Consider the following 8,521-nt stretch of genomic DNA (forward strand, 5'->3'; position numbering starts at 1 on the left):
ATCCAGGGCAACCCCTTCTCTATTCTGAAGTCCAAATGAACATTCTAATTCTAATTATGCCACACCTCAGTTTATAATACTTTATAATTGCAGTAGGTCCCCGGCCTCCCCCCCCCCCCCACCGCTCCACCCGCTACCTTTTCCCACTCTTGTTGGTGGAGGACCTGTACAAAGTGGCCTGTTAGGAACCAGACTGCACGGCAGGAGGTGAACCAGAGGGGAGGGAGCAAAGCTTCATCTGTATTTACAGTCGGCCATTCCCCGTCACTCAGGTCACCAAACAAACCCTGCCTCCTGTCAGACTGGCAGCCAGATTAGATTCTTATAGGAGCACACCCCCTACTATAAACTGGCATGTGAGGAATCTAGGTTGCATGCTCCTTAAGAGACTCTAATGCTTGATGGTCTGAGATGGAGCTGAGGTGGTAATCTAGGACTGGGAGCAGCTGCAAATGGAGATTATCATTTTGCAGAGAGGTCTGATTACACAGTGACCATAAGCAGTTGCTTACAGACTCATACCAAAACCATCCCCCAATCCATGAAGAAATTTTCTTCCATGGAACAAGACCCTGGTGCCAAAAAGCTTAGGGACTTCTGCTTTATAACTTCCCTTTATCCTGAAGAAAAATTGCAAACTGTCAAATGATGAGTATCGGCCCTTAAAAACTTGATTGTCTCTTTGTTTCTGTAGAGCCAAAGCAAATTATTTGTAATCCTTCATGTCCTCTACTTATATACATACAGTGCCTGGCCTGTTAGCTTGTCTTTCAAAATTTAGCTCAAACACCGCCTCCTGCAAGAAACTTTCCCAGAGTTCTCCAGGTCACATTTGTTACTTCTGCTTTTTAAAGTTCCTATACTCAGTCTGCACACCCCAAAGCAATTAAATCAGCATCTAAGAGGAACAGGGAGGGAACAGAAACAGAATTTTATAAAGCACTCCAGCTGACTCCAGTGTAGAATCCTATCAGTAACTATTCCCAGAGGATTTCTCCTCAATAATCCTGGTCCAGAATGAACCCCCATCTTTTCTCCACATTTTGAAAACTGAGGATTGCTGAGGACTCACATTTGAACTACACCCAGGCTTTTCCGCGCTGTCAGTTGGAAATTGTCTAGGTCCCTTCCCCCTTGTGCACCCATTTCTACTTGTTGGTCAGAACTAGATCCAGACTTTGAGCCTCACTTGCTCCATTCACTTCTTTTTCTCTTTGACCAGCAAAATAGATTTAAAATGATACAGGACTCATAGCACTGCAGCCAGTTGGATGGAACTGGGAGAGGTTTGTGAACCGGCTGCCTCTGCCCTGGCCATGTTGGTGCGGTGGCAGCGAGCAGAGGAACCAGCAGACTGGAGGATAAGCAGGGGCACCGGCAGGATGCTCCAACAGCCTGAGGGACCAGACAACTGCTGGGGAGACACCAGCACCTTAGGTTTCACTCCCCTTGCACTTATGACTGAGCAGGGAACCCCGCATTTCCCAGCCCTGGTCAATTTCATGTAAGTTTCCTAGGCCTGGGAATGTAAGAGATTGTAGCCATTTTATGAGACCCAGACACCTCCCAGACACCCTAAATGTAACTAAATGTAACTACGGAGCCCAGCTAAAAGTAACTACTGAGGGCCCCATGCGACTTCATATACCCCTAGACAAAGAACTCCCAGTCAGTGAAACAGACAGAGAGAGCTTTTCTCTCCCTTCCGGGAGCTTTGGTGTTTTTGTATTCTTTTCTGTAAATAAATTCTGTGTTAAGACCTATCTGTGGTCCACGGATTCATTCTTTGAATCACCGAGACCAAGAACCTACTGAAGATGAAATTCCAATATCAAAAATATAATATGCTAAATGGGGGCACCTGTGGCTCAGTGGGTAGGGCACCAGTCCCAAATACTGACAGTGGCATATTCCAACTGGCCCTGGCCAAACTGCAACAAAAAATAGCCCAGCGTTGTGGCGGGCGCCTGTAGTCCCAGCTATTCAAGAGGCTGAGGCAAGAGAATCGCCTAAGCCCAGGAGTTGGAGGTTGCTGTGAGCTGAGACGCCACTGCACTGTACCAGGGCCAATAAAGTGAGACTCTGTCTCTTAAAAAAGAAATAAATAAATAAAATATGACAAATGTTCCCCCACCCCCCATGAAACCTCCAACAGATCCCTGCTTGTTTGACGTTCCTTGCCAAGGATATAACTTGATCAATGAGGGTTTGAGTTATAAATACAAGTATCTCAGATAGAAAAAACAGCAATGGAAGTGCAGAGAAGCACAAGATGGTGTCGTGCTATTGGAGAACCATGACCAAATAGGCCGGCATGGGCTTGGAAGGAGGCATTTCACCAGAGTCAGGAAAGGCCCTGTGGACCCTGTTGGTGGGTTTCTTCTTTCCCATGATGATGATGGGGAATCACCAGAGGATTTTAAGCTGGGACAAAACATGGTCATTTTACAAAGATCCCTCAGCTGCATTGTGGAGGGTATATGGTAGGAGGCTGCTGTCACATGCAGTGAGGTGTTAAACGGACACAGCCTGGGTGAGAGATGAGGAAAGCTGAAATGAAACAGAGACAGGAGAAGTGCAGAGGAGGATGTGGCTTTCAGGAGTGTCTCGGAGATAGAGTGAGCATGACCTCTTGGGCCATGAAAGAATCAAAGATAAATCCAAAGATAAATGAAATTAATTTGTGGAATAATACAGTGACATGTGGAACTTGTCTGTTGTCCTAGGGAAGGGATGTTTTCTCAAGTCTGTATTCATGAAGATTAGCTGTATTTACTTTCTGAGAAGAGGCTATTTAAATGCTGGACCCTCAAAGGCAACCCATCCCTCAAGGTAACCACAGAGTCCCTTCAGAGTGAGCCTTTTCTCTGGACCACTGGTGGGGTTGCAGATATCTGATGAGAAGGTTTCAGACCATATCATTCAGAGTTTCAGAAACTATCTTCTGCTTCATCTCCTATCTTCTCTCTTCATACCTAACTTTTCACATTTCTTCGACCAATGCTGGGGAATATGTGTTGGATCTCATTTCATGATTCAGCCTTGACCTAGCTTTGTAGTTCCTCTTGGCTCCTGATATTGTGAACTTGAGAAAGGGGACACTCCTAGTCTACTCTCAGTCTGGACTACCAGGATCTCCAACTTGGACTTCCACTGATCCAAGAGGGGCGTGGGACCTAGGCATAGATGGATTTGCTAGGGTGGTTTGAGATCTGTACTCCATGTTGTTAAATTAATGAGTGTTCCACTTTAAAAAGTGTCGGGGGATTCCAAAATGTTTACACCCAGTGACTGACCACTGTCCAGCAATGGCCACTCAATACATGCCCTGACACATTCTTTCATCCCCCCATGAGATTCCCAGAACTGCTCTCCTCCTTCAAAACTCTGCTGAGTATATGCCAATAATAGCCAGGATAAGAAACTAATCAAGGACATAATTCCCCTCACAATAGCTTCAAAAAAAGTTGAAATACCTAGGAATATATTTAACAAAAGAGGTAAAGAACCTCAACAAAGGTAAAGAACCTTATGAAACCCTAAGAAAAGAAATAGTAGAAGATATTAACAAATGGAAGAACATACCATTCTCATGGCTGGGAAGAATCAACATTATGAAAATGTCTATACTACCCAAAACAATCTACAAAGTCAGTGCAATTCCCATTAAAATACCACCATCATACTTTCAAGATTGGGAAAAAATAATCCTTCATTTTGTATGGAACCAGAAGAAACCCTGTATAGTCAAGGCAATTCTTAGTAATAAAAACAAAGCTGGGGGTATCATCCACCAGACTTTCAGCTATACTGCAAGGCCATAGTGATCAAAATAGCATGGTATTGGCACAAAAATAGAGACACTGACATTTGGAACTTAATAGAAAACTGTGAGATGAAACTAACATCTTACAGCCACCTGATCTTTAATAAACCAAACAAGACCATACACTGGGGAAAAGAATCCCTATTCAATAAATGGTGTTGGGAGAATTGAATAATCACATGTAAAAAACTGAAACTGGACCTTCACCTCTCACCGCCTACAAAAATTGATTCAAGATAGATAAGATTTAAATCTACAGCATGGCAATTGCAACAACTACAAAAATAAATGAATGGGATTTAATTAAACTGAAAAGCTTCTGTATAGCTAAGGAAACAACAACCAAAACAAACAGACAACCTTCAGAATGGGAAAAGATATTTGCATATTAGGAGTCAGACAAAAACTTGATAATTAGGATGTATAGAGAACTCAAATTAATCAACAAAAAAAGACCCAACAATCAATATATCACTGGGCAAGGGACATGAATAGAACCATCTCTAAAGAAGACCGATGAATGGCTAGCAAACATGAAAAAATGCTCATCATCCCTAATCAGAGAAATGCAAATCACAACTACCCTGACATATCACCTAATCCCAGTGAGGATGGCCCACATCATAAAGTCTCAAAGCTGCAGATGCTGGCATGGATGTGGAGAGAAGGGAACACTTTTATACTGCTGGTGGCACTGCAAACTAATACAACCCTTTTGGAAGGAAGTAGGGAGAATCATCAAAGAATTCAAACTCCCATTTGATCCAGCAATCCCATTGATACCAGAATTTCATCTTCAGTAGTTTCTTGGTCTCAGTGATTTGAAGAATGAATCCACAGACCACAGATCAGGGGTAAGACAGAATTTATTTACAGAAAAGAATATAAAAACACCAAAACTCCCAGCAGGGAGAGAAAAGCCAAGTCGGGAGAGAAAAGCTTCCTCTCTCTGTCTCTTTCTGTCTGTCTCTGGGCTCTTTGACTAGGGCAGTGGCTCTCAACCTTCCTAATGCTGTGGCTCTGTAACACAGTTCCTGTGGGTATGTGGGTTGAGAACCGCTGGTCTAGGGGCATATTATAGTCGAATGGGGCCCTCTGTAGTTACATTTAGCAGGGCTCAGTAGTTACATTTGCGTGTCTGGGGCATGTCTAGGTTGTGTCTATGTCATGAATGAGTGGCTACAATCTCTTTTATGCCCAAGCCTAGGAAATGAGGGTTCTCTGTTCAGCCGCAAGTGCACGGGGAGGGAAACCTAAGGACCTGGTGTCTCCCTGGCAGTTGTCTGGCTTCTCTAGCTACTGAAGCCTCCTGCAGGGCCCCCATAACTACCCTCCAGCCTGCTGGTTCCTCTGCTCGCTGCCACCACACCAACACTGCCAAGGTGGAGGCAGCCAATCCACCTTTCCCCTCAACCTCAGCTCCACTGAGCTGGCTAGGTTGCCACATGTCCTGTTTTTCAACTCTCCCTCTCAGAGTAGAACTTGTAAATGCTGTTAGGGAAAAAGGACAAAGATTTGATCTAACTGCTTCCTGCTGAGTTGGGCCATGATGGAAGGGGGCAGTTAGGGTTTCTCTGGAGGGAGAGTGATCTAGGGGTCCACGATAGAATCAGGTCTTGGACTGGAACCATCTTTACTGTGTGTGGCTTGCTGACATTTCTGGAAGACACAAATCTGATTAGCACATTAAAAGGCAAGAGTAGAACAGTGAGAAGAGGGGATTAATTACAGTGTCAGGTTAGAAGAACAAAGTCAGTGATGTTAAAAAGAAAACTATATTAACATTTTCCTTACTGTCTCCTAAACAATAACTTTAAATTTTCTTTAGGCTCACAAGTGTAGGTGGACTGTGGTTGATTCATGGTCTGCTTCTGTAGAAGGTGGTGGGTTCCAGGGTTTTACTCCTGAACGATGTATCCAGGAACCTATTCCCATAACTTTAACAGCTGTAGAAGAAGACAAGATAAGAGAAAAGGAACCTTCCCAAGTTGAGGTTAGGGAAGGTGAATTTAGAGGGAAGAGTTTTGATCATGACCAGATCTCCAGGAGAGAAAAGCTCCTTTAGTATTGAATGTGAAAATGTAGTTGGGAGGTTTTTAGGGATTTGTTGAAATTCAGCTAAAGAAGTAATATGTTTTACTAATTCTGTAATTTCTTGATCTAATAATAAATTGTTAGCTAAAAAGGGTCTTCCATATAATAATTTGAATGGGCTACAATTGAGTTTCTGAGGTAAATTTTTTATTCTAAGGAGAACAATGGAAAGCAATTTAGTCGAAGGGAGATGAGTCTCTTGAGTTCGCTTTTGGAACTGTCCTTTGATTTTATCATTCATTTTTTCTACCTTCCCAGAGGACTGGGACCTCTAAGAGCAGTGCAGATGATATTTTATGCCTAAGGCTTTAGATATTCCCTGTGTAATAGCTGCTTTGAAGGCCGGACCATTATCACTTTGCAAACTCCTACGGAGTCCAAACCTGGGGATAATCTCATGTACTAAAGCCTTTATAACTTCCTGGAGCTTTTCTCTCCTAAAAGGGAATGCTTCAACCCAATTAGTAAAAGCATCCACAAATACCAGCAAATATTTTTATACCATGAAACTTAGGGAGATGAGTGAAACCCATTTGCCAGTCTTCACCTGGATATTTACCTTGTTTCTGCAAGGGGGAGCTAGATGGTGATTTCAAGGATTGTTTCTCTCTTAATTTCATGTCAATCCCAGTGCACCAAGTACCCCCAGGATGCAGTGAGCCCTAGGACCAAATGCAAACATTACTTACCACATCAGTCCTACGAGCCACAATAGAAAGGCAGCTTAGGGCCACATTCCTGTCATAAAATACAATTAGACCCCAAGAGCTAACATGCGACACCTGACCTAGTTCCCCTTAGCATTTGAGTATTCAACATTTGAATATTAATTTTCTATAATTTTTGTTCCCAAAGCTATAAGAAGGTCTGGGGAGAGAAGAAATTAATTTAAGTGCCAATTTTATCTAACACACCAAAATCTCAATATGATTAAAATGTCCCTCATCTCCTCTTAACTTAAGAGCAACAAATATTTCAAATTTTTTATCCTGAATTTTAATAGAAACAAGAGAGTTGCAAGATCTGGAATATCCCTCACAGTTATCCCTGAATAACCTCAAAAGTGCTGCGATGTTGGCCAAATTCTGGAGGCCAGAGCAGGTTGGGAAACTCAGATGCTCATTTTTTGCAAGAATGCTGGAGGAGTAAAGGTCCCTCGCTTATTTTTTGCTTCATCTATTTTAGGCGGTTATGGTTCCACGTTTGTTGCTGTTTCTTGTGTATGTATACTTCTTTGCATTGAAAGATAAGCTAGTCATTTCAGTTTTTATATTCGCATTTTTTTGATTTTTATTAGATACGTTTGCTTAAAGATTTTTAGTAATGTACCTGTTAGTTTTTCTTTTTCTTTCTTTCTTTTTTTTTTTTTTTTTTTGACACTAGGATCTATCTTCTTTTCACCACTAGATGGTGCCTTAAGCCCAGGTTTGCCTCAGCTCTAGGAAACAACCAGCGGTTGCTCGCTTTGATCCTGCTCTAGGGGAAGCCCCAAAGGAAGAATCCAAACAGTGTGCAAAGACTTAGGGGTTTGTGCTGAAGGGACCTGTGTGACCAGCCCCCTAAGTCGGGGTGCTGCTTAACAGCCACTCTGATTTGCCGCCTCTTTTGGACAAGTTACAGAGATTCCCGGGCCAGGGATGGTGGTCCTACCCACCCTCTTTGTGTCTTAGCTCTCCTCAGGGATCTTTCTTCCTTTGGACATTTCTGGTGCTTCCTGTGGGTTGAGGAGGAAATAGTTGTCCGGCTGCGGAACCCAAAGGATGGCTGGGAAGCTCGTCCACCTTGATGTCACTTCTTCCAGCACAGAAACTGTGAATCAGGGGAATATTTTCCGCCAGCTTCGTGCAGGACAGATCAAGAGGACTAAGGTTTCTGTGGGATGTTGACTTCGAATATTTTAGCAATACACAATAATTATATTTAAGAAAATTTTTATTTTGAAATAATTTTAGATCCAAAGAAAAGGTGCAGAGATAATACAGGGAATTTTCAGATACCCCGAATATAGTTTCCCCTAATGCAAACATCTTACACTACAACATACAATTGTCAAAACTAAGACAGCAATATTAACACGCTGCTATTAATGAAACCACAGATTTCATTTGGATGTCACTAGTCTTTCCATTAATGTGAATAGAAGTCTTTTTAAATAATCAATAGGAAAGAAGATTTAATTTTACAGTGATAATTTACGAACCACCAAAATGATAATCTTGAGCAAACTATTCCTGATAAATATCATATCTCCTGTATATTTTTTCACTAAATGATGTATGTGAAATATGAGAAGTGTCAATGATAACGCAGTGAACAAGCATCTCATGAATTGCAAGTCATTCAACTGAAGGACATAGTTCTTCTGAAATGTAAATGAATGTTACATTGAGTCAAAGTATTAAGTGGTAAAAAATAAAAAAATGTTAATCTCTGTAGCTGACAGAATCACTAGAATGCATTATTTCAAGATTTATTTACTTATATTCAAGTATGGAAAAATCTAGTCTACAAGAATATTTTTGAGAAAATTGGGTTTGTCCAGCGTATGATGCATTTTTCACACTGTCAGATGATCCGATTTGATGATGAGAGATGCAAGGT

This window comes from Otolemur garnettii, unplaced genomic scaffold (genome assembly GCF_000181295.1).
Source record: "Otolemur garnettii isolate 467f Iridium unplaced genomic scaffold, OtoGar3 scaffold00027, whole genome shotgun sequence".
NCBI lineage: Eukaryota > Metazoa > Chordata > Mammalia > Primates > Galagidae > Otolemur > Otolemur garnettii.